At 37.8% G+C, this 27945-nt stretch overlaps 1 protein-coding gene across 6 annotated transcripts in view; it reads right to left on the minus strand.

Moving 5' to 3' along the window:
• GRID2 (glutamate ionotropic receptor delta type subunit 2) overlaps positions 1-27945 on the minus strand; it is a 677007-nt gene that overhangs the window by 505486 nt on the left and 143576 nt on the right. The window lies entirely within an intron of this gene.

Consider the following 27945-nt stretch of genomic DNA (forward strand, 5'->3'; position numbering starts at 1 on the left):
AAAAAGGAAATAATTTTGCAGGGGAGCAGAGTGGGAAAAACAGCTATAATTAAGCATAGCAATTTAAAGTTGCACTCTTCACACACCATTACTGTCATTAGAAACCTACTAATATGCTAGCAAAGTCACATGCCAGAACTGGTGAATAAGGAAAAGAGGATACAGAGTTTGTCTGAAGAAGTTCAGCAAAGTTCATTTATGCCCACAACTATCTGAATTGCTTGCTTAGCTTCATATGTGGGAATAGTGAAAATAAAAATGTTTATACAGTTGTACCAGTGGCCATCTCTCTGTATTTCTCCATCACTATTTAGTCTGAGATTACTGAATAAAGTGCAAAAAAGAAATTTAGGATTTTGATTCATCTTCTGCTTGGGAAAAATTGTGTTCTACCCTTCTTTTACAGAACTTGATCTAATTTCAAATAATTCCTATTATTTGTACATATATTAACAAATTGAAATGGAATTCATACATTTGTGGCACGACCTTGTTTTCCATTATACAGCTCTAGGTCTCAGAGGGCAGTGGCAAAGCATCATTATGCCTCCTACATTTTCAGTAATAACTCAAGAGAGATGAGGGAGAAGAACAGGAGAATTCAGCTGTGTGCAAAAAGGGAAAAGAAAGGTGACTGTCATGCAGAGAAAAGAAGATTACAAATTTGCTAAAATGAATAATTTACAATTACACAAAAAATGCATTCAAATTAGGTTTTCCTTAAGTGAACCTTAAAAATCATAGAGAAATCACATTTTTAAAGTCTTAAACAAGAGTCTTTTGCCAGACTGGACAAGGCTAATGGCTCAAACCAGTAAGACAGTGACTGAGGCTTTAAGGAGCTCCACTAGGAAGAATCTCCTCAGTGGTTTTGGACAATTGTTTTTTTTCTAATCTTTATTATGCCCCTTGAAAGGTAGGTTTGGTTTATTTTTCTTTGTGGAACTGCAGGTGTTACTGTATATAAAATGAAGTGCTTGTATTACTGGCTGGTTATGTTTTCCCTGTGTCCATTACGGCAAAGCATAAGAGAAAAAGGAAGATTCTACTAAATGGATGATGACAATTTCTGTCTTCACCAAACCTTTAATAGATAATTGAAAATAAAGCAAAAGCTCTGTAACACAATCCACTGTACAGCACCATCCTGTTACACAAAAAGTCTTCACACATGTTCAAGGTATTATTTTTTTTCACGTATAAAGACTTAAAGTACAAGGCAGTTTTAAGAATCATCTGTGCTGTAGATATTCACTATGCACATGCAAGGAAAACCTCTTAACTTGCTATCCCTAGAAGCAGGAAACCAATACTGATGAAATATAAAATTCTCTATGTCAGAAATATTTCATAGGACTGCAGTCACATGGAGAGCTTAGTAACACTCAGCATAATACGGAGATTTCCTTAAATTATTTTTTTAAAAGCTAAGAAAAGCCATTTTTAGTGGCTCTTTCTGTAAGCTTAGACTTCCCCGGCAGCAGGAAGGCCTCTGCTGAGCACCCCAACCAGGGAGTGCTGAAGCTGTGATTCCTGAAACTGCTCTGAGCACAATTTTCCACAAGAGAGCTGAGACAACAAGCTGCTGTTTATGGGAACACAGTCACCAAAGCCCAGTCTCCTGGCCTCCAATCCCAGCTGTGTTTCCACTGAGCAGGAGACTTGCTTCCTTTTGGCTGGGTCTGTTTTCTCCTAAATTGGTGAACTCAACTGGCTTGCCAAGCGAGCAAGCGATCAGTGGAGATCATTCAGGGAAGCAAGCCAGGTTGGGATGGAGGGAACGAGGAAGGTGAAAGCTTTCTTGCACATTAAACATCATAATTTCAGTCCCAGTACATCCAGGCCTGACAGAGACAACTGAAAATCCCTTTGTCAGCTAATAACCACCTCCTCAAATACACCTGAGGAATGAAGACTGCAAGACTTATTTGTTACCTGGCAGTTTCTGCATTTATCTAGACGTGCACAAAGCAACTGCCACCAAGTTTAAGAGTATTTTACATTCCTTCTACACAATTTTAATGACTGTACAAGCATGCAACACACTGTTCTGGTCCATCCTGTAAGAGAATATTAAATATAACTTTTTAACAAATCAACTGATAGATTTTATGACAAAGCTGCAAGGCTTGAATTCTAGAAATGTAGAACTTTGAAATTCTGACCAAGGTGACTTTGCTGATAATCAAGCTATCATTTATTCCTTCTTAGATACTGCAAGAGGAGAAAAAACCCAGCAATGTATATACGTATTGTGTTCAGCTCAAAACAGTTTAAAATTCTTACCTGCAGGTCAATAACCAATCACCATGATTAAAGAACCCATGTTGAGTCTTGGCAAAACTTTTTCTGTGAGGAGTTTACTCATCTGCTTAAGGTCAATGATGCAACTTCCATCAGCAACAGGCCTGGGAAGATGCCATTAGAGCTTCAAATTGCAACACAGATTCAATTTCACAGCTGCTGGCCAAAGGCATAGGGATGTAACCTTATTTTTGCAGCTTTTTAACATTTTTCACATTTTAAAAACTTCCCCGTCTGTGCCACCATCACACCTCTGCAAGATAGTGCACACCTGGATAGTCAAGTAAATCACTCCCCTTGGTCCTTGTCTGCTTGCCATCCATCAGAGAAAAAGAGGACACATGTCCATAATGCCCTGGCCTTATTTAGTTATTTCTCACTTTTAGTTCATAGTTTCTATTTAGTTTGTTGAGACAGACAGATGACAAGCCGAAGAGTTAGACATTTTAGTGCCTCCCACCATGGCATCTGATCATAGATCTAAATAGTGTTTGGGGGAGAAAAATGAAATTAAGGTTGTGATGTGAGAAGGATGAGATTGAAACTTCCTGACCTCTGATCCTTTCAGCTGAAGAGTGACGTGTCCTCTAAATTTCAAGCCAAGGAACATAAAAGGAAATAATATGTCCTGCCACCTCAGTCTAATCATGCATAGTTAGGTGTTCCTAGCCGTCAGCACTTTAGCATACTTGACTAGTGATGTATGAAGTGGGCCACCCCTGGAAATTGGTTTTCTTGCCCTGTGTCCGGGACCAGTGTAACCACAGGCCATAAATACTTAGGCTGTTCAATATCCTCTTACTTGTATTTTTTTAGAATGATTTATTCACATAACCAGGTTAAAACCGCAGCAGTAATTCAGATTGGGGATTGAAAAGCTGTCTGGCTTCAAGGCACTTGGGAGTTATTACCCATTTAGACTACAGGCAGAACAAGCCCTGTAGCCTGATTTGCTGACATTTGTCCAAAAAGGTTTCAGCACTGCTGTGTTAATCGACTGGCCTTGATCTGGGAAGGGGACAGAGCACAGATTTACTCCCCTATTTCACCGTAATCTCAATTCCTACTGCCATGCTCTTTTGGACTACTTCAAATCTGTCACTAGAAATAATTATTGATACTGAAATGAAATGCTCCTGTTCATTCTGTTATCCAAAATGCTCCAAGAATTGTGGTTCACAGAAATAAGCCTTGAACTACAAAGTACAGTAAAATAAAGTTTCTAAGATAACAGTCCCATTTTCAGACTGCTAGCTATTAGCCACAAGCTGACTACAGGAAAAACAAAAGGCACTACAATAAAAGGGAGATGTTTGCTTCAAGCTTTCCTAAAGACAGTTCATCCTCATTTTCAGGCACATCACATCTAGAATGCAACTGCTCTGAAATTTGTATAATTTTCAGACTATATTCCAAAAAGTGACTTGCCTGTCTTCTTGACAGAATCCTGTCATCACACAGACAAATTTGAAAGCAGAATTACTCATAAAACTCATGGCAACACATGACTATTATACCCCCTCCATTTCACCTACTAGACTGAGATCTCTCCATGATGCCACCTAAGAAGTGAATAAAAATATATCTTGTTTTCTAAACAGAAAGATAGTTTTGATTTCTCACACCTGGAAAATAATATTAGCTGTGTTGGGACAATTCACAGGAATGGCATATTTAAGGGAGCTGGAACATCAAAAGACATTCAGATTTATTATCCAGCATTAGCTGCCTTCATTGCTGCTTTAAAATTGGATGAACAATAGCCTATCCCTTTGCTGCCAGTGATAACACAGCAGCAACCCAGATGAAGCCAAATTAGTTTATAAATATGGGTCAACCAGCTTTGTCTACAGTTCTTGTTCTCAGCTCAACATGGGTCTCATATGTGATAAAAAACTTTCCTAAGCAACATGTTAATGCAAGTGTGAAAAAAATTACAAAAACAGTAAAAAAGGTCAATTTATCCAGGAGCAAAAGCTAGCCTGACACACAAAGGTATGCTGAGAGACTCTTTACACCCATTTGTCTGGATGCTGGGATGGGCATCAAGCACTTTGTTTCTGTATCATTTCTCCTTGTGTCACCACTTCCATATTGCTGACAGATGCAATCAGCATTTGCCCAAAGAGCAGATCATTTATCAACACCACAGTCCAAACACAAGTTGTGCAAAACTGTAAAGAATGGGGACAAAATCCACTATATTTTGTAGAAATACTACTCCTACATCAGTTTACTTCCCTGATACAGAACTGACTAAGTGTACAAATTGCAACATACGATGGGAAAGTTGATTCCATCAGAAAATGATTTCTGAAAAATATCCTGCTTTACAGACATGAGATAGGATATTTCTGTCAATTTCTAAATCTGGTGACTGAAATCTCCTTCATGTTAGCACAACTTACAGAAAAGTACCTGGGAGTATTACTTCCTCCTCCCTGTAGCTTGCTTAATTTACTTAGGACCCTATCTTGAACCATAATTGCAGGGCTTATCTACAAGTATCCTAGCACTATCCTCTGCTTGAAGTGCAGGTCAGTAGGTTTTTCTCCTTTCATTCTGGAAGCATCTGGTCAAATAAGCTATTTTAAGTCTCTTTAGTCAAAGGTCTTTAATGCTGGCATGTAGGAACTAAGAAGCTGAATCTCTGAGATCTGCCTACAATGGAACAGTCAGCTTTAAAATAACAAATTCAAAAACAGTGATGGGAGAGAGCTCAGTGAGCAATATTAACCAGTACCAGGCAGTTCTCAGAAGTTTTGTTGATCTTCATCCTCAAAATTATCAGTATCAGTATGCTCTTTGCATACTGATAATTACAGACTTCCACTTGGTGGAAAGAAGGGGAAAAACAAATGCAACAACTCCTGTCACAGAGCTCATCAAGTTCTGAAATTTACCCAAAAACCTGGGTAAATTTCTCAATACCTATAAATGCAAAAATACTAGCTTGATATTGACTGCTTTCTCATGCCAGAGGCAGCAAATATGAACATCATTTACAAATCTCCTGCAAACAGACTTTTGTGCTAGACCTAATAGGGCTTCAGCTCAGACTGTATGGAACACTTGGGCTGAGTAGTGTTAAAGAAGCTAGAAAGTCTGTGTATGTGGACAAAACCAGAATATTAAACACTGCATTAAAACAAACATTTCCAATTATTTAGAAAGTGTTTTCAATCAGTGGAATCTAGAATCAATTTTAAAAAGGAAGCAAGACAAAAAATACAACCACCTACCCTATTACCTAATTCATCAACTGGAAAAGAAGGCTTGAAGTGCTTCCCACACAGAAGATTGTGACTGCCAAGTTTGTTTTTGTGGGAAAATCCAAAGTATGGTAGGGTCTTCAGGGGCTCAGCACAAAAATGTCTAAAGAACCCTGAACTAACATTGATCATTTCTTTCTGCAACCAAATTCAAAATTTCTTAGTTCCTCTCTACCCTCAACCTTGCATCCTTTATAAGCATATATATAGGATGCACTATATATAAGTGCAGACTATCCTGCATGTTTGAACCAAAATGGCCATTATACAAGCAGCATATGCATTATAAACAAAGGCATTTTGCTGCATGGTGCTGGGAGGAAAAAGCAGCTAGAAATTTACCCTTCAGTAAGAGATTAATTTTACATAGAGCTGCAGGAGCTGGGAACTTAGAAAAATAAATGGTCAGTACCCATTGTCTTCTCATCTGAAAACCCGGAGCTAAGATTTCCATCCATTGTATACTTGACAGGGATATAAAGGTGTTTTATTTACATATATATGTATAGGACATATATCTGTTAGGACTAAGAAATTTCACAGAAAATAAACCCCCTGCATTTCAAGTTGTCCCCAGAGTTTAGAGGGCTATTCAGTTCTCTAAGTCTGGTCATGTTCAACAGCAGCTTCCATGAGCACAGATTCATAAATAGGGCAGATTTTCATTTCAACACTAAAGATCTGGTCACATTCAATAAGAACTTGTGTGATCAGAGATCCACAAATAGTGAGATTAACCAACCAAACCTTACAGGTCCAGTCATGTTTAGTAAGAACCTTGAGATCACAAATTGACTAATAGTGCAATTTACTGAAGCAACAGAAAAAGTGTGTTGGAATTGCCATTGCTAAATGCACCAGCTCTGATAGAGCTCTCACAATAACAATAATATCATGTTAACCCAGGTAATAACAGTCATCTGTGAAGAAGGTTACAAAGAAGGTGTCCATGTTTGGGTGGAGAAAGAAAAGAGTAGCCTGTTGACTGTCTCTGAGGTGCTCAGGGTCTTCCTCCTAATGAGCTAAAATTTCTAGCCTTTTTATACACAGCCTAACCTTATCCTTCTCCTCCTATGTAATGTATACCAAGATCTAGGCAGAGAGTTGCGTTATGTATCTGGTACTCTGTGCTTCATTAACCTTATTGCCACATACAGGGCAACAATACTTCTAATATAACTGACACCAAAGCAAGCAAAAGCTACTTTTTTGGCCATGGTTGCCTTCAAAGTTCCAGTCATATGACTTTGTTTTGTTTTATGCTGTTCATCAAAGCCAAAGCAAGACCATGCCATCTCCACAAGACCTCATCCTTCAGCCAACTCACCTTCTCTTGACATCAGCTGTGCAGATCTCCATCTGCAAAGATAACCCAGAGGGCACACAGGCTAGACCACAGACAGGAAACCTCAGATCTTGCCTGTCACTTTGGTCATCATCCCACAGCTACTACAGCCTCTAATTGTTGCTTACATCTTTCTAGTGGCAAACATAATCAAATAATATCCTACTACATTGGAGAGATAAATAAGTCACGTTACTAGTTTATTGGATAGCAAAGGTCTTGGTTGCTTTGCTGGTTGCAGAGCAAACTAATCTCAAGTCCACGTGCAGACTGGCAAACAGCACAGGTAGTGAGAATCAACGAGATACAGAGAAGACAAAGACAGTGCTTTTACCTTGCTGGCTTTTACACCAGATTGGGCTTTTCCCTTTTAAACAAACTGTGGTTTTTTTGAGAGAGAAAGAAGGAAGCAAAATTACCATTTAACTGGATTTAATGAACCTTTGCTTTTGCCATTCAGTAATTTCCTTCACTGTGATAACTTAGTTAGCAATACGTCTGACAGTCTACACAATATTTGTATTGTCCTAAATGATTTTTTTAACACCATACCTTTCTTATTCTCCCAGCCATAACAACATAGTTAATGGAAATTATAACAGAAGCGATATGGACACCACAAGAAAAAAAACAAAAAAGAATAAACAGAAATTCTCCACTTTTTTACATGGTACATATAAAAATGTACCATATTTGATTTGTCAGTATATTTTATTAAAAATATCATTTTCAACAGAGTATGTATAATTTATGCAAATCTATCTCATAAGAAGCTATGCCATTGATTTTCAAAGGCCTAACTCTCATTCCAATATGCTCATAAAATATTAACAGAAATTAGGAACATGAAAGAACTACTGGACAGACTTAATGATAAAGTTACCTATTGGAGATACCTATTTGGTATAGTACAACAGATATATTTTACATTGCAACAGAGGTATCTGAATCACGATGCAGGTTTTACTTTCCTTAGTGTGGCTGAAAACTGTTGAGGATTTTCCTGTTTGAAATAGTAAATTTTTTCCTTTGTCATTATTTCTCACAGAAAACAGGCAAGAAAATATAATAATGGCACACAAAGATAATACAAAAATTCTTAACATTTTAAAGCACTTTCTTGAAAAGGGCACGTTTTTTCATTACACCCAAAGAGGAGATATTAGTTTTAATTGAGATTAATATTACTGCAGTAATTCCAGGAATAAATTACATGGCCTTAGTTCAAAACCAAGAGAAACTCACCGACTAATATACCCCATACAACACAGATATGTCAAAAGAGGGACTCTGTTATCTCAGGCCTCCCACATCTATGCTACAGGCTTTTGTCTACCTCTGACAAAGAGTGTTCATTCCTATTGTCATTTTTATATATCAGTTCTATTTGGCTTTTGCCTAACTGCACTCAAATATTTTATTGAATGTATTACCAAAGGTAAACTGAATTTACTGAATTATTTTGACTTAGCCTTTGGGCTCAGAGTGCTCATGCTGTCTCTCATGTCCCATCAGTGTTCATAACAACATTATTGTTTTCCTTTTGGAAGTCACAGCCAGAAATGACTTCAGATGAAAATTAAATCCTACTTGGGAGATATAGCAGATGTTTTTCCACTGAATGTGTTTCTCATCTTTGATACATCCACCTTGGCTGAACAGAGGATGATTTTCTCCCAATTATCACCTGTGTACAGTCCTTCACAAATTGCGCCAACTGGATCAAAAAATACTGTTCCTTTAATCTAATAACATTGTCCATGCAGCTTTTCCAAATAATTGAACGTTGAAAGGTTTTAGAGGGTCATTGATTTCTTTTTAATCTGACTTGCTCCAGCAATCTCACGTAAATAATTCTAAAGTTCCCTTGTTTTATTATGGGGAGATACAAATAGGTAAATGCAGTCAGTGCATGGTCAGAGACATATGCGTGCCATCTAAAAGATTTTTGGTTTGAATTTGGGTTATGCAGCACAATCATAAAAAACTGAATTTCCAAACTTGCACGCTGCTCAAATGAGCACCAACTCTTATACTGGAATAAAGCCATCTCTAGCTGGGATGCAGACAATGCTGCTATTTATTGTATGCTTGGTTAGAATTTTCAAAGTGAATTATTTCCACAATGGTATGAAAGGTTCATATGAATTGATGGTAAATTATTATTTTTGCATCCAAAAATACTTTGATAAACTGATAAAAAGGGGCAACAGCAACTGTTTCACTGGTTTGTGGGAAGAAAACACTTAAACGCCAACAAAGCAAATTTATACCCTTCTTCCAAGAAATGAACACTATGTGATCAAATGAGAAACCAACATTTAAAGTAGCAGTGAATTTTCTCCCAAGTTTAACTAGTAGTTAGTCCAGATTCAAACACACATGCTAAGAATGGTAATTTGTCTTAAGTCTATTTACAGATTAATTCACTGTGCAACTCAAGAGGAAAATAAGCTTCTGAGTATTAACCTCACCATATTCAGCAATTACCAATAGTTTGTAAAACCTAAGAAACTATTTCTGCTGACATTATTTTACTTTCTCTACCTTAAGGAAATTACACTTTAGTGACGGGGCCAAGGCCACAGAATGAAGACAGGTGGACTACTTCCTCCCTGTTTTGCCTCCATCTGAAGTTAAATGGGCATAGTAAAACAGGAAATAGTCCATAAAAAACACTGGCTCTCTGACCATGTAATTTTGTACTCTCAAACCATTAAACTGAAAGAAAACACTGCAACAATAATGTTACAGCTAAATTTTGAAATGCTTTGCACCCCAAGCTGTAATTTTCTGAATCTGGGGAAAACATGTTTCTTGCTGAGGAAGTTCTCATAATAATGAGGTTGGATATGGAACTTATCAAATAATTGAAAAAAAAAGGATGCAAATACTGGTAACATCTTTTCACACAAATCAAGAAATCATAAACAAAATTTGTGTGTATCGCCTTTCACTCTGGGGGAAAACAAATCAAGTAAAATCCAAATGCCCCTCTATTTGCCCAAACCAAAGCACAGCGTCCAGCTTCTCCATATCAGAAGAGCAATGCAAGAACAATTCTATCTCTGCGTGCTTCACTGATTATTCCATGGTGTTGGAAGATCTCTAAACAGGTTTGCCTCTCCACTATTTCTGGGATACATCACTCCATACTACAAATGGTGTTTGCCTAGAAGGAATCACAACAGGTTTTGTGTGAAATCAGATACTTGCCTCTAGCTCTAAAGAGTGACAGAAAGCCAGATTTTATACCCCTTGGGTGTGCAACTTTGCAAAGGCACTGAACTGCCAGAGTACCCGCTACCCAGTAATGGAAAAAAGCTCCCTAGAAACACAGGTGCTTTTCTGCTACCTCATGGTTGAATCTGGCACAAGCCTCAACAATGTTGAAATTGCGAGTGCCAAAATCTACAAAAATGACATTAAGTCTAATTCCTTGTACTAAACAGGTGTGAAGTTCTGTGCATCCTGATACATGGGGGGGAAAAAACTCTTTGTGCCATAAAAACATGCAAGCAATAAATTGACATATAACAATAAAAGCAGCTTTTTAACCATTTTGAAGTGTCATAATTTTGCTTGTACACCAGTTTGATGAGCAGAAGTTGAGTTTCTCGGTATAGTCAAAGCTGCACCATTAACATAAAAATGTATGACATCTATAAAAGCTAATAGGCATAACGCTAAAAGCTGTCAAGTATAAGAGCACAATAAAAATAAAAGCTTTTGCCTTCAGAATCCCTGTAACTGTGAAATCCATATCCATCAGAGCACCCTGCCCTACGTTATTTCACTTCAAATATAAGACTGCCAGAATGTTATTTAGCAGTGCTGTGAGTGCTCATTACATTTTAGAAACAGAGCCACTCTTCAGTAGATAAAACAACAAAAAAAAATACAAAATAGACATTTCACAAAAGGATTTTGAGTCACACACCAAACTGGGAGTGAATAAGTTTTCCCACTCTACTCTAAGTATTGCTATAAGTTTGGTTAAATGAAGTCAGGCATCACGCATTATCTGTATTTATGCTTCCAGACTGATGACAATAGCCAATAAAGGAGAAATCCAGTAGGTCCATTAACAAAGGCTTTCTTATTACCATCCTAAAATTGTGGAATGGTTTATGTCTGCAGTCTGTCAGCTCCTCCAGCAAGATCTGATGCCTCTGAAGGTTTAAATTGCTCTCCAATTGACCCACTCATCTGTATGTAAACATGAATTATATCACTGGAATATATACAAGATCAATAACAATAGAAATTGGACTTTATACATGCTTATCTCATCCCACAATTAAGCCTCAATTGTTCCACATGCCTGTAACAGTGCTTGATGCTGGCTCTGACAAGAAATATAAAACATAAGCCTAAGCCTGTGCTTAATTAAGAAATCCCTGCAGTCCAGAATGGATGGTTGCAGACTTATAAAATCACCACAAAAACTTATCAGTGCAGATGCAAAGGCTCATTGTTTCCATCTATAATGATTATGAGAGAAAAAGGATGAATGTCTTAACAAAAAAACAGACAATGCGAAAAAGCACATGCACACTGACAAACAAGTCTAGGTAGGATGAGTAGAATTGTATGATCCTTTCAATAATACCACTTTTGTGGCATTTCCCAAAATGCTATTAGTGGAGCAGGACAGTAGTGGATGCAATATGAGAATTGACCATAAGTCAGGCAAAAACATTTTGCAATTTCACATCCCTGTTACTAACCGAGAAGTATCTTTCTCCTGGAACCATTAATAATTCCCCTTGGATTATTATATTGCAAGCAAAAAAGGAAGAAAACTGTTTTTATACATCAGTAAAGCTCTCATGATCTACTTCTCCCTCAACAGCTTGTCTTAGCAAATGGGAGCTCAAACACAACCTACACCTCCATACAGTAAAAAAACCAAACAACAACAAAAAAAACCCAAAAAGCAAACCAGCAAAAAGCCCCCTCCAAACTGTTCTGAAATTCATTTTTTTAAGTCCATATCCATCCACCTGTAGATTAAATTAAAGATACTATTTGATAATATACAATGATTCTTTAGAGCCTTCAGGAAGCAAAATTCTTGTTCTATCTAATCACAAATGGTGTTGGACAAGGTGATCTCAGGTTATCCTTTCAACTAAATTGGCTTTTGCTCTTTAATTCCAGAGTGAGAGATAGGAAGAGAGAAATGAAGAACATAGAGTGGTCAAATAGAATTCACTGAGTCAACAAATAAACGCCCAAAAGCAGGCAATAAAAAGCAGAGTTTGGAGGAAAAAACCATGGAGCCATACAGCAGCTCATAGGGACTTGGTACTGAAAGTTCTGCTCAAGAACCCCAAAGAAAAGTTTGGGAACAAGTACAGGAAGCCCTGTGCAGCAAATATAGGTGTTTTCTGGCAATCCTCCAGGAGCACACGTGGGCATTCAGGAGCACATCTGCTCCTGAATGTCTGTAGAGCTGAGACATTATCTCTACAATGCTTTCTTTGGAAGGAATTCTTGACATAGCAACACATTGGTTTGATGCAGTAAAAAGTTTATCTCCTTCCCAGTCATGCCAATTTTAGCAGCATGACATGAACCTATGTCAGCACGTTGGACAGTTCCACCTTAGCAGAGGAAAGACACATTATTTGCATATTTTGAAAGTGGAGATAGAAGTATTATTAAGAACTTTTTATGGGTTGCGATTATATATTTCCTTTTACTGTCATTGCTGGAATCGAGTCATTTGGATGCCAATTACTCTATTCCTTCCCTTGCTTGAAAAAAACCCCTAGATCATAGTTCTTTTGTCCCCTTCTCTGTCCTTGTAGGGAGAATATTGGGGCCATTTTCTTTTTCCAGCAACTCTTTGTACCCTGTGCTGCCAGGTATGTGTGTACCAAGCTGAATGTAAAGTCTTCCTACAACCAGACAGAGCAATGAATGAAGTGATGAGATGAAAGCAAACAGCAGCTCCTTCCATGCAGGAGTAGCATGAGGCAAGGAGGTGTCATAAAATATGTCCCTCTCATCTAAAACTGTGGGACTGGGAGAATGAGGTAACACAAAGTTGCCTGCAGTTACATTTACTGATAACCTGAATGTCAGTCACTCACAGCAAGTTGTCATACATCTCAAGCTTCGGGTTCAGTTCTTCCCCAGGGCTTTGGGGCTTATCTGTTATATGGATCTACAGCTAAAGCACTCCAGAACTACTCCTCAGATTGGAAGATCTCATCTCATACCTGTAAATTTGTTGAACTAGTCCAAAATAGGCGAACAAGAGTTTTGGACATGTCTGTAACTTCCCAGATACAAAATCACACTGTCGTGAACTGCAAGAATCAATGGGACAAAACCTACAACCACGGGAACAAACTATGAACTACCTCCCATTGGAGCCAACCTGCTGGCACTTACTGTGCATCAAAGCCAACAAGCTGAATGCCATTTCCTCTCCTCTCCAGCCTAACATGGCCATTTTTCAATTTGGTCTATTAACACAGGCAGAGTAAAAAGCTGTGGAAATTACCTAAAGCACTACTGATGTACACTACATAGCTATATAATGTCCTTATATACATACCGTTGCAAAGTGTTTGCTAAGCTTCCTGCTGGCTGTTATCTCACATTTTATGTATATACATCATGCAGTGTAAACACATACTCATATCTTGAGCAACAACTCATAAATAAAATATGCAACAAAAAACACAAGATATTATTCTGTGTGAAGATTATCTGGACAGCTTCAAAGATATGGTCTCTCTAGCTGCTATAGTTTTGGTTTTTTTAAATAAAGTTTCTTGTTTGCAGGGTTCTTGCTTGAGACCTTACAGCATTTAGTTATAAAAGCGTTTCCAAATGATAAAATCTCCTGTAAAACTATATTTCTACCTAGACAATTTTTCACAGAGCTATGTGGTTAGAACTGAGCGGTGTAATCCCACAAGAAAAAACCTGTATCACAGAGTAAAGAGCCTAACAGTGGCTGCCTTGGAAAAAACCCCATGTAGGACTCTGCTGCTTATTTTAAACATGATTATGACATCCACTAATGCCATTTTATAAACCAAAGCTTCAGACTTGGAGTTATTTTTTAATTATAAATACAAAAACCCCTTTGCTCAAGGGTTTAACTATGTCTGCATGGTATCCTTCAGGCCTCTTGTACATTAAAATTAAAAATAAAAGAAAGGGACATTTAAAGCAGCACTGTGCCTGTCAGCCCTGGAGTAAAATTGCCACAATTCTTTTTTTTGCTGATTTAGCCCATGGATGCTCTTCCCAGGGCTCCCCTTGCTGTACAGGATTTGCTGGAGGATGTTATCACTTTTGTTTTGAAGTTACTTGGTGAAGCATCCTGCTATTCCTTCAGAATCCTGCATTACAATTTACACAAAAGAATTAGACACTGACTGCTTCATCTGAAAGCACTAGTTCATCACATAAAAAATTAAAAGTGTCAAATAGCATAACAGTCACAGAAATAAATTTGCTCTCCCTTGGTTTTTCTCTTCCTATTTTTAAATAGGTAATTGCACTGCATAGGCTGTAATAGTGCAATTTGCAGCAGGCCTTGGTAATTTGTTAGTAGAAAAAAAAAATTACACTGTGTGGTAACACCTTGCAAATACAAATATTCCTGAAAGAAAGAAAAAAACCTAATGGGCAGAAATTATAACAGGCAATAAAAGATTAAGTAAGTTTCAAAAGAGACCAGTGACTTAGGAAGACAGCCACAGCCACAACTAGAGACAACTTTTACTGGAGTTTATTACTAATGTACCTACAGTAATAATGTTAATGATTGCTAGGAAGTGGCATGACACGGCAGCCCTAAAAGAAATCCCAATTTCATCTCCTCCCTCTCTATCTTAATCTGGACTTTAAAAGTGATGCTGAAAATCAGAATCTTATTAATAGAAAGACTAACTGAAAGAATTTAAAAGCCTGGCAGAAAAACTCCTTTGAATGTTTCTGCTCTAAAGCCAAACACTCAACTCCCTGCAACAGACAGGTGAACAGGGAGGCCTCTGAGTGCTTTCTTGGCATGTTGCCACTGACTGAACAGCAGCTGGTAATTAATAACCTTTACCTAAATAATTCATACAGGATTAAATTGGTCACCAACACTCCAGCTTGATGCTGTTGAAACCATTGTAATGTAGTTTTAAATCAGTGTTTTCAATGAAACCATCCACTGGCTAATTCTATGTGGGTATCTTACAAGAGGGAGGTAAGAGGTGCAAGGATATTTGATCTGGTGAGTCACAACAAAACTACCTCTATTTTTGTAATTCTTATGCCAAGAAAATTACAGAGTTAAGGACACTAAAACCTGTCTAAAAAGGAGAAGGTTAATGAAAAAAAAGTCAAGCTCCTGCACAATATACAGAACATCTTCATCAACTCCAGGTAAGTAATAATGAGTATATTCATAATTCTGACTTCCAAAAGGTAAAAGGTACATCAGAAGAACAAAAATAATAAAGAACATGTACCACTGTAAGAACAGGCAGTGGAGGAATCTTAGGGAACTTAATTGACTTAGGGTTAAGGTCAAAAATAATGGCTTAGACACTTTGACTACTTTCACATCCATGCTGTACCTTCACACCAAGAAAAGCTTGCCTGTCAGGACCACTTGAACAGAATTTTTAAAAAGTTAAAAATTTAGAGATAAGAAGAAAACAGTATAAGATGAATATTAGGTGCTAGTCAAACTATGAATTGGAATTAAGATGTAGAAACAGGCCTTCCTTGAAGAGGAAAGAATATACAGGTTTTCTCTGTGTGTGCAGCTCAGTACAAGGACACCAGCTTTGCTGACACAGAATTTTAAGAAAACAGTCTTACATCAACCACCATTGTTACAAGTAGCATAAAAAAGCCAACACTCAGGGAAGAAGCAAAGTAAAAACAGTACCTAGCATTGTTTTTTAACTGAACTCTATTTTGATAATAATAGCTCCACCAAACATGAAATGTACAATTACACACTACAGATAAATAACTGCTCTGGACCAACCTTCATTTGATTAAAGAGATGTTTCTTCCTGAGTTTGTACTTGGATTGAAAATTTTGCATATTTACTAACTGGTTGAAAATAATATCACCTTGCATCTCACTTGGAGGTTGCAGATCCTTGTGCTTGAGAGAATTGTCCCCTAAGTTGGGAATGATGTTGCAAAAGATATACACTAGCCATCAAAAATCCTGGAGTATTCCTGTCTCATCCTTTGTGGTATCTTTTGCAACACACAACCCACACATGTACAAACTGCTGTCTTAGAAGCCCAGATCCTGCAGGCAGACATTGAATTAGGACAGATAAATTTCACTGTCACAACATTTATACACTGCCTTTTAATACAGGCCATTTTTTTTCCTCCACTGAAAAGGTACACAGGGAAAATTACATCCCCTACCATTCCCAGGGGCAGAGAAATTAAGGAAAGCATTCAGCAGCATTAACTATGCCTTGGTAGCCTCTATTCATCCCTTTAGGTTTTGTTTCTCCTCCTGCAAACCTTTGAAATTAAATGAAGAGGCAACACAGCTGTAACTCCCTGCTGGTTTGTGGGTGTGTGGCAGTTCAGCACAGGTGAGCTTCTGACTGGTGCACTTGTTTAAGGCCCTGCAAGATTTCCCAATGAAGCCATTTCCAAGAATCCTATTATTACCCTACAGCCAATTAAATTACCTCCTTCAGCACTGCTGAAGTTGTTATCTTTCACCCTTGAAAACACTAAAAATGCAAATTAAATATACATTGTATTAACTGAATAAAACACGAAGCTCTCTTGCCCTCTTACGATAATGCAGAGCAAGGAGCAAAAGGTGAATCAGGCAATAAACTTAGGCTTGGCTACCCTGTATTCAGAGTTTTAGTTGGAATAAACAGATCTAATTTGTTTATACAGCTATTGAAAACAACCAGAATATGATGCCAGAGGAAGTGGGTGAAAGCAGCAAAACAGATGCATGATGCTCAGGGATGTTTAATTCTTGCTGCTTACATAGAATCCCCTTCTAGTGACAGCAATTATCATCCTCTGAAATCTCTCCTCCACCCTATCCCTGCCTTCTACAATCCTTCAAAAACACAAATTAATCTCAAAGGCACTCACAGGAGCTTCCAAAACTTTCCAATGGCAACTGGTATTCTCTCAGTGTGGGGAAATTTTCTTTCTTCTACTTGGATATTTGTGTTTTGTTATCATAGCCTTGCTTTTTTGAGGGATTCTCATCACACCATGGGGATAGCCATTCAGAACAGCGCCACCACTGATGCTCTAAGTCAGAGAAGAAGGCTGGGCTCTGGGTGGCACAAAGAGAGACAGTGGGGAAAAAAAGAGCACTACCATTCCTAAAAGGACCTAAGTACAGAATACACTTCTATCATTTTCTGGAAACAATCTCACTCACCAAGGACAAATGCTTCCCAATCAGTAAAACTAAGTGAGCATAATTCAAGAATCCTAAAAGTTAGCCAAGGAAATAATTACTAATATGCTGGTACTAATTTTTTAAAAAAAGATTGAAATAGTGGAGATTTTTCTGCAACACTCAAAGTGTTACTTCTGCAATAGTGAAGGAGGGTGACCTGATAACTACAGGACTCTCACAGCACTTTCAACCAGACAGAGAGAATAATGAAAAATTATAGACTCAGAGAACAGGTTATAATTGCTACCAGTGATTCTGAGAAACTGTGAAAGGCTGAGCTAAAGTGCAGGTACACTTACAGGGAAAAACATATTTTATAATATATTTTGGAAAATTCCAAAGTAAGTCTTTGTACAAACTGCTATTTACCTGGAGATGCAAGATTGCATGAAATGACAGCTAAGCATAGAACAGTTGCCAGGTAAGCTCACAAGACAGCTTGTCTGGAATGAAATCCGAGTTACTTATTCTGCAGAAAACAAAATGCTGAACAAACCCTCAAGTTGTACAGGAAGAGAACCAAGTAAAACACTAAACCAAAAGAAAGGAAAATTCCATGTTAAGGAACACTATGAAATTTTCTTCTGTTCCCTCCTAACCCTATTCTCCCATCTTCTCCAAACTACATAAAAATAATAAGCAACAAGAAAATTAAACCATCATGTCCTAAGCATTGAAGGATTTTTATCTATGCTCTCCTAAGATAATGGTGAAACTTCACCTCAGGCAGCCTGAAACTTCACCTCAGGCAGCCTGAAACTTCAGCAGCCTAAGCTCTACTTGCTTAGAAATTTGTTCGCAAATACCAATTCTTAAGATTAGATCAGACATAGTTATTCCTATTTTAACTCGTATCCTAGCTTAACACAAATTTCTCTGGGTACAAAGTAACCTTCAACCCCCTTTGGCCCATTGTAAATATCTTGTCAGCAGTCCATATGACCAGAGCCCTGCAGATCGGGAATGAGGAGCTCTGCCATAGGGAACCCAGCCAAGGACCACACGCTCCTTCCAAATTTAGTGATGTCCAGAACACAGTCACCAGAAAGACAAAAACTGATCCAACTATTTCAAGAGGCAGCCTGGAAAGAGCAAAGGTAAACCTCAGAAAGCAGGCTATTTAAATATTCATGCTCCACATACTTCTATAATGAGAGCTGAAATACAAAATTATATTATTAAATTATTTGAATCTGTTGATAAAGAAACAATTTCTGAAATAATCAGACTGTGGGCTCTAAAAGATTTTACTGACAAGCTACCAGAAGGAGGTAAACGTTTCAAAGTTTATCATCCAAGTATAACAAAATCAGAGAATCATATTTTACTTTTCCAAAAGTTTGATATTTCCAAAAAGGCAATCTATTCTATCCAGATACATATTCCAGTTGCCAGATGTAATGACTCTGCATGTCAGACACATCTGCCAAGTGATTTTTATGCCAGGTAAAGCTTTGGGAAATATCCATTTCAAATGCTTAAGTTGCTGCTACATTGGTAGGTTTAACAGAAAAAAATTACTGATGCATTTGAAGACATCATCTTGTATAATCTTTTAGTCTTGGAAACAACAACAATTTAATCACCAGTTAATATTCCATATATATCTAGACACATCTCTACCCAAAACTATTTTTTTCTAACTATGGTACATTCTTTGCCATTAAAGTGGTGCTGGTTATAAATATCAAGAATTTATACACATGGCTGATTTGAAGACAGATCTTCAGATTAGCTGAAATATTCAAACCTGTCTCTTTCATGCAATATCATTGTTCAGACTTTCTGCAAAGTCCAATAGAGAGTACAGGCATGGCTTTCTATTCAATTTCTATTTTGAAAGTGGGACCTAGAGAATTAATTTTAAACCCTTCATACCTCTTTCTGTGATCTATACATCAATTAAAGGAGTACAACCCAATCCCATGGGAGTTAACTTTCCAACTCTTTTAATAGCATTTGAGAGTACTCAATAGAAATTGAGAGAGAAGAGGAAAATAAAAAAGAGATCCTGAATTAGTCAGGTGCATTGGATGAAAAATTTTTCAACTCATGACAAGCAGGTGCATTTCACATTTCTATAAAAGTTTTTTTTCATTTCCTTTTACAAAAGAGCCAGATAAACAAATATATTTTTAGACCTTGGGATGATATAATTTACTCTTGCTTGATAAATATTTACAGTTAAACTAAGTGTGGTTAATTTTGCATAAGTTCTTCTGTGCGTCACAAGTGAGGCCCTCGGAGGCTGCAATTCGTTCTTTTCCAGACTCCAAAAAGAAAGATTCTTGCATACAAAAAAAATCCAAATTGTTTCTTTCTCCAGCTTTTCTGTATCCTTTATAGAACACAGCTCTCTCCAGGAGATAATTTTTTAGTACTAAATTCCTTTTGACTTACTCAAAAAGCCTGTTAACCCCTCCAGTAAACACACACAGTCACCCCAAAAACTTCTAAACTTCTCCAAGTCTGTCAAGTCTGAACTGTAGTATGATTGTCAAGACTTACACTTATCTTTTGAAACCAAAATAGCCATCCTAATTCTCCTCAAGAAACAGAGCAATTTAAAAAGCTGAAGAAAGTAACAATTTTCTAGATAAGCGAACTCACATTCACTCTGTAATCCCGCAGCTGAGTGAAAAGTAGAGATCTCCTGAGATGCAGACATTTCACCAAAAAATGCATTAAAAGATCTCTTGCTTCAAGCTGGGATGTTTGCTCCTCAAAAACGTTCAAGTCCTTATATATATACTTATATATAAGATATAAGTAATGTAAGTCTTGCAATGAAACCTGTATTGCTTCCCAAGTGGCTCCATATCTCCAGAACCATTGAAAATCTGAGGAGGGTGCAGAGCAGGTGGTCTTCAAGCCATTTTTACTGTGATACAGACAATAAACACCTACATTTTTGTTTACTTGTCTTTCGCATCGTCCAGAAAAACCATTTAAAAAGTCACCATGAACTTTTTGCATTTGTCCTTTGGATAGTTTATTAAAATCTCTAGTCTTAGCACCACAGCATTCTAACATGTCCACCAGTAATGTTTGGAAAGGCATGAACAAATCTTCAAACATTGCTTCCGTATTCTTCACTTTTTACCATCCCTCATTATCTCCCTACACATCAGTGGCCAACTCCAGAGCTTGTCAATTTGTGAGAAATAAACCTTATCTGAAAACGTACAATACCAGTTTGTCTCATTTCCTACACTGTTTCTGTTGTTTTATGACCTTTCTTACATATTTTTGCATATTTCAACTACCTTTACTAATACTGCACACCCTTTTGCAATGTGAAGAACCTGAGCTTAAGTTTGAAATTCAGTCTGCTGAGAAGTGACACCCACCAAGATCTCAGCAGCAAGCAAATTTCACAGACAAAACACTATAGTAACCTAGCTTTATTAATGCTATTTTGTTTCTATCTTGAAAGCCCTGACTTTGAATAAAAATCACTGTAACAGACACACTGTTGAGCCTATGGATTTTTTTCCATGTAGTATTTTCCAGCTTGCACACAAGTGATCACACTCAAATTATCAGAAATATTTGCTCAGCCTAACCCTTCCAAGCATTAGTAGCCATACTAATTTTCAGAGATAATTTAGAGCGAAGAATTTTTCATATTCATAAAGCTGGATAAAGACAAGTACTTTCATTCTCAATTCTTATATAAACATATTAAAAATGGCCAGATACAAATACTTGCAGATGCAAGCAATAACCATCCAGAAATAACCTGCAAGAACAAACTAAGCAAGGGGAGAAGAATGGAAGATGTCATCCCTTAAAGAAAAGCTCAAGAACTTCTCTAGAAGCTGTTTGTGGAAGAAGGTACCATAGTTCAACAACGCAAGAATTCCCATGAAGGAAAACTACTCAAAATTCTGCTTTTCATTATCAAAGGAAATCACTCATCCACAGATACCTTGGAAATCACTTGGTTTTTTTTCATGCTGCAAAATAAATTACTTCTCCAGTTCAGATGACGAATCACAGAATATTCCAAGTTGGAAGGGATCCACAAGGATTATCAAGTCCAACTCCTGAAGCCAATGAATAGACAATGAGGAGGGTTCTACATGAGTTGGTCCCTGCATTAAACATTAATAGATATGAAAAATAAAAGGGGACAAACTTCCAAGTCACTATTTATTTCCAGTGATAGGAAGAAAAGTTAAGCCTTTCTCCTTAAATTCCCTTCCCATTAATGCAAGAGGTGAGTAAAAGTTGGTTCACACAAAGTTTTTCTTCAAGAACACCTTTTGCAGTCCCAGAATAGGGTCTATAAAGGCACAAAGTGCACAAGCTGAAGGCACAGAGCACAAACACACAGGAAAACAGATTTCAAAATCCCAAATAACAAAAAAAAAGAAACATCTGGAATTTAAAACTCTCACACAGAAGATATATGGGACCAACTCTTACAAGGTGACAATTTGTAAAGTAATAAATACTGTAAAACAACAAAACTTTAGTCTTATTATTTAGGTGGAAGTTACAGAAAATAACTTGAAGCTTAAAAACTTACACATTGATGTGTAACTAGTTTTAAGAATGCCCTTAATATTAAGAGTGCAAGAAGGACTGTAGCTTTCTCATGCTTTTGGAAGCCGCTGCTTTCAGCTGCCCATTTCCACTTTGAAAGGGTTGTTTTTCTAGGTGTACTCCTTACAAACATCACAGAACATGAACCTGTTGATAGGTTTGACCAAGGAATCATGTCTTTCAAAGTCATCCCAACTGCAGCAGCAACTGACATTGTGTTACAGAAGAAGGAAGTCCAAAACTCTTCTTTGGAGCATAGCTCATGTCAGAGCTGGAGCATCAGCAGTTGCCAAAGGAGGCTCCAGTTGCCATCTGTGCTACTCCAGAGTCTGTTCTGGCTAGGAATAGAAGGTGACCCTGCATATTCACCACCCATACTCCCTGGAGCTTCCAAAAGGAACATCTGCAAATACACAGAAACTTCTAACTTTCTTGTCAAGTTAGACTGCACATGAAATGAATGTCTGAGCAGCAAAAAATAAAGATCACACAAAGAGAAGAAATATATGTCAACTGGCAAATATGTTACATATATCAACCTAGTGTCAAGACTTGACACAAAAGTTGAACTTAGAAAATCTTCAGATGTGATCTTGGCAAAATCAAATATATTTACAAAGTACATTTTGGAGTTTTGACACTAGTTATGCTCAAAGTCCAAGGAATCTCAGGGTTACAGAACTTGCCAAAAACAAGTATGTTAAAACACATTGCTTTTCTTGCTAAGTTTATTGAAAGGAGGAACTGAGACAAGCCATAGCCAGGCCCATTTGTTATGTCCACAGCTGCTTTCCCCATGCAGAAACAAACTCCTGACAATTTTGATGCTATGAAGCACATCACAACCTGTCAAATTAGTTTCTATGCAACTTCGCCTGTGATGATTCAGAGCCAAAATCAAAAAAGTCTTACTGATCTAAAGGCTCAGGTGACAGAAGGTTTAAGTAGGACTTTGCATCAGTTATGACCACATTCTTCCTTATGACAAAAAAAAAAAACCCTTTCACAACAAATTTCAATAATACAGTTTCAGGCATGAGTACTACGCAAAGAAAAAGAAACAAAATCTAAGGGAAATTGTCCACAATAGAGAAGTACTGAAAAATAAGTATATTTTATGCTTAAAAAATCAATACTTGAGTGGGACTTACAGAGCCACTCAATAACTATGCATGGAGCTTTTCTGGATGCTGACCTTTCAAAAAGTTAATCCTCCAAATAATGAAATTCAATGAAAAAAAATCCCAACTGCAGAATTCCTGGTAACTCAATATAATCCTGTTATCTGCTATTGGAAGGTATATTTAATGTAGTAAGAAAGAAGTAGTTGTAACTAAGAAAGAGTACAAAGAAAAGCCTATCCTTTCCCAAATAAAGGAAAATATTTTTCTCTACAGTTTTTTTCTTGATTTGCAACTGTTTGTTTGGGGCTTTCTTAATATAAAGATAAGGTAGAACAATACAATTTTTAATGCCAGGTTAACTAAGACATCAAAGAACGTTACTTAAACATTTTCTTAAGATAGTGCTTTTTTAAAAGAAGCTTGTTTTACACTCAGTTATGTCTATTCTAAATCAAGTCACTGTGTTCTGCTAACCCAACTGAGCTAGGTGCTGCTTGCTCCCATTTTATACAGGTATCTCTAGACTCTTTCCTGCTTTCACCACAGTAGGCACTTTGTACTCCATGGTGTGTGGAACTTAACAAGTTCAGCACACAGAAGAATACAATTTTGGCTCAGCATTTGATCCACCAGTGCCAAATTAAGAAGGAAAAACACATTTAAAGGCAAGTTAGCCAAATCAAAGTTGCATTATGCCTTCATCTGTACCAATTTACCTCCTTTTCCTTTCTATCAGAAAATTAGGAATAGATAGGACCTCAGGAAGAAACTCAGATTTCATGTTTTAAATAAAGCTAATGAGCCTTTTTGCGAATGTCTTGACAGGTCCCTATTTTACATCACCTCACTCTTCAGACTGCACCCATTAGAGAGAATGTCACCTGCTACAACATAGGCAATTTTTTTTTTTTTAACCTCCTGGTAAGTCTGAACACATTTGATTTTCTCAAAACATTCACCTTCTCTCTTCAGGAAACAAAGTTCTCATGCCCTTTTTCACTGAAATGGCATTTCAGAAGTGCAAAAGCCTCTCCTCCTAGGGCAGCTGGTGTTTTCAGTATTTGACAACTCACGATCATTTACTTTCAGCTCCTGGCACCCAGCATTAGAGCAAGCTGCTCCAACATCTGGCTGCACCTGGAACAGGGAGTTTGTGCTCCCCTCCCGTGCCCTTAGCAAGGGCTGGCTATCGCAGGGCTTGCCGCTGAGCCACAGCTTGCCACTAAAGACACATAACATTTCTGAAAAACAAAGTAGCTCCTTGCTGGCTTCCTCTCCTGCACCAGGTCACAAAGGGATGGGAGGAACATAAATTGTTTACCTGTAACATGAAACTGCAATTTCTGAGTACAGCTCTCTGCTACTCTGACGATCAAGCCCTGTACATCATAATGCTCTTGTTGTGAAACGTAGTGTCAGAAGACAAATTTCTGCAGGCTTTTACTTATTTAGCTGTGCTTTGTGGCCTGGCACTCTGGAAGATTCATTGTCATTCCAAACGTTTTTCCAGATGTCACAAGGCACAGCCATGACCTGCAGCCACATTTTATGCTCTTAGCAATACCAGAGGAGCTACAGCCACCTGGCACATTTGGACAACCAGAGGTGCAGGATGTGAAAATGCTGCAAAGATCTACAAGTTCATGGAGAAAATAAGCCCTTAAAGTAAACAAAATAATGAATACCAGCTGCCAAAGAAAATCAAGTCACTGATTCAGGATTGCTTAAGTACATCCCTGCTCAGGAAAGCCTTTAAGCAGGTGCTTAATTTCCACATCAAGTTAAGCCCCATGTGTTAATTCTTTATACCCTTACATAAAGATTCCAAGCCCAAACTCCCACTCGTGTGTCAGCAGAACACGAAAGGCTCTGCAAGACTCCCATTTCTATTCCAGGCTCATAGTAAATGCTTTTTAACTACCATCAACACTACCTGTTTCATTTGTCCTCTGCAAGTGCTGCACTTGGTGTGGAATCCTTCAGAGTGGCTTGGCTCACTTCAATATTCTTTCAGACTACACAATGAAGAACTTGAAAAGATTGGATTTTAAGGAGAAAAACAAGTTTCAGAAAAGCCTGTAATCACAGGAGCTAAAGGTCCAATGATAGCCAAAACGAATGAGCATTAAAATCCTACAGCAGACATTCTTTCAAAAATATAACACAAAAGGTTAGGTTATGGTTTGCCAATATGATTAGTGTTTTAATAAAACTGTTCCTAGTTTCTACATCTGTCCTTATAACTGCACTGTTTTGCCCAGGTAATTTTTCATTAATTGATATTTAGTCAAAATTACTTGGTAGTACACAATAGAAAGGGTCTAAGTAACAGGGAACCAAGCTAAAATAGAATTAATTTTCCCATCTAAGAGAATGACCTCCATAATTCACTTCAGGCTTCACCTCCAGAGTTGTCATGGCTCATTTCCTCATTACCAAAATTAGATTTTAAAACACCACTATCCTCCATAAAGTACACTTTGTCTCTGGTTATACAGAGAGAGAGAGAGAGAGAGAGAGGAGAGTACGTTTAAAATTATTTGAAGCACGCAAATACGCAATTGCCTCAAATGCAGACTGGTCTACTTAAGAATACAGCGACCAAAGAGCTGACAGGGTATAACAAAATCAGCTTGCAGATGAAATAAAATATTTTTGAGAAGAGAATTAGAAGTGCAAGGAAGGCTCAAAGGGGAGAATTAAATTGAGAAATTAATTGAAATTATTTAACTCTACTGACTTTTAGACAAGCACTGAAATACATAGATGCAGCAAATAACGATCTGTAAGGAATTGGATCCCTATTTGTATGGTGAAACAAGGACCAGATAACTTTCACTTAATTCACAGAATTCAGCCAGGAGAAATAAAAGCAGAATCTCCAGTTAAGATTATGAGAGGACTCAGGAGGACTCTGTACAGCAGCAAGGAGCTGAATGCAGCAGTTCATTGCTCGGTAGTAGCCACAACCTGCTGCAAGCTTGCAGGCTGTGAGGCCTGTCTGGGAATATACATGTCTGGTTGGACAGAGATGATTGACTGCTCCAGTGATTTTAGTGGACATTGCTTCACAAAAAAGATGAGAAGGAAATCCAGATAGTGTGTCCGTTGCTTATTTAAGGAGATTACTTTAGGGGACTGATAGCTCAGGGTGCTAGTTAAATAATTGGCATCGAGGAAGATGAAGCATCTCTCATTTACTTTGTCTCTATGCCTCTGTTTGTTAAAATACCCCAAAAACCTTCAGGCACAGTGGCTTTAAACGTTTAAACATACTACTGATATTGTTTAATCACATCACAATCTGCATAGCTCTCTTAAAAGTAAACCCCTAGCAGTGTGTCAGAGTACATTAACACAGCAGACTGAAGCTCTGTGCTTAATGTATGAAAACACATATTGGGCATTTGTGAACTGCAAGTGGAAACATGTCTATTGCAAAATCAGAAATGATCCCATCTAGATTTAAAGTGTAAGCACTGCAGAATAGCAGCCTGTCCAGCTTCTCCTACAGTAATGTGATAAAATCGCTCTACACCTCACCATCAAAAGGCATCACACTTGTCGAGGGGCTATTTATTAATTTATTTGATCCACCTTTTTAAAAAGGGTTAGAGGTTAATAGTCTCACAGTCACATGCTTTTCAAGCAACAGTCTGGGAAAGAAATTCTTTCAAGCCTATTAAAATTCCTGCCTGTCACTTGAAAGTGGAAGCTCTGATAAAAAATGTCAAAATCTGCCATAAAAATTAAGTCAAGCGAAACTTTGGCAACTGAAAATGGCAAATGGCATCAGCGTTAGGAAAATCACTCCTGCTGTTTTCAAGTCATGGGAAAGCAGGGGAAGGTGGAGGGGAACACTCCAGAGAGGTAGTGGTGGGTAATGCAAACTCTAAAGCACCTAAGTTCTTGGTGCTTCACAAACACCTCACACAAACACCTTCAGTCACAGCACTGCATTTGAATGCTGCAGTGCAGCCAAGTGTAACGGGGGATGTTACTGGGACTCCTGGCCACCTGAAGAAAAGTGGTTTCCATAGAAACACTAGCATTCTTTCCTTAAACCACAACAAACATGCAGCATTCCTAAAGTGTGCATCCAGCAGGGCTTAGGTGCTCTGGGAGACAAAGTGGGTAACAGCACCTAAAGGATGCCAGATCCTCCCTGGCCTGGAATAAGGCTCTTGCCTCCCCTCTTGGGCTCAGCAATTTAGAAAGCCTACTGCAGAAAAGGCTCTTCAATCACCACAATATCTATAGCTTAATTGCTCACTTGGTTTAAACTAGCCTGGAAAAAGCCATTCCTGACAGGCTGAGGTTTTTTTTTTAATTTCTCTTTTTTTATGTGGATTTGGGAGGAATTTTTTGAGCTGAGCAGAAATTATTTTAATCTTCTAGTATCTGAAAGTCTAGTGCAGTCCACAGCTGCCAGAGTTTGCTTTCAAACTGAAAACAAAGAATGGAAGCAGTCTTACAATAGAAGAAAACATTATTACAGAAAGAGTTTGCAACTAGAAAACATTGGGGCTCAAAACCCAGAGGCTGCAAAGTGATGGAAGTCTTGCAATTAGTGCATCAGCTGTACCACTGTGAGGCCTTTTTGAGAATAAATCTGACCTCCTTTTTACAGCCTCCAGTATCTTCTGAGTAGATTACTTCCAGGCAAAGAAAGGTCACGAGATGTGTGACATGGTTGCTGAAAACGTGTTAAATGTGCATCCTACTCATCCTAAACAAAACCTCCACTACATGTCCCTTTTCTACTTCCTTCAGTGCTCACTCCTACCAATATTTTCCTATGCAACCCTGCCTTCCCAACTGTCAGGCTGTTATAAACCAGGGTATCAAGATCTTGTTTCTTAAGCTGTCAGCACTTGGACTCCCATGGTCCATTTATGCAGATTACAGATC

Source organism: Zonotrichia leucophrys, chromosome 4, assembly GCF_028769735.1.
Source record: "Zonotrichia leucophrys gambelii isolate GWCS_2022_RI chromosome 4, RI_Zleu_2.0, whole genome shotgun sequence".
NCBI classification, from domain to species: domain Eukaryota; kingdom Metazoa; phylum Chordata; class Aves; order Passeriformes; family Passerellidae; genus Zonotrichia; species Zonotrichia leucophrys.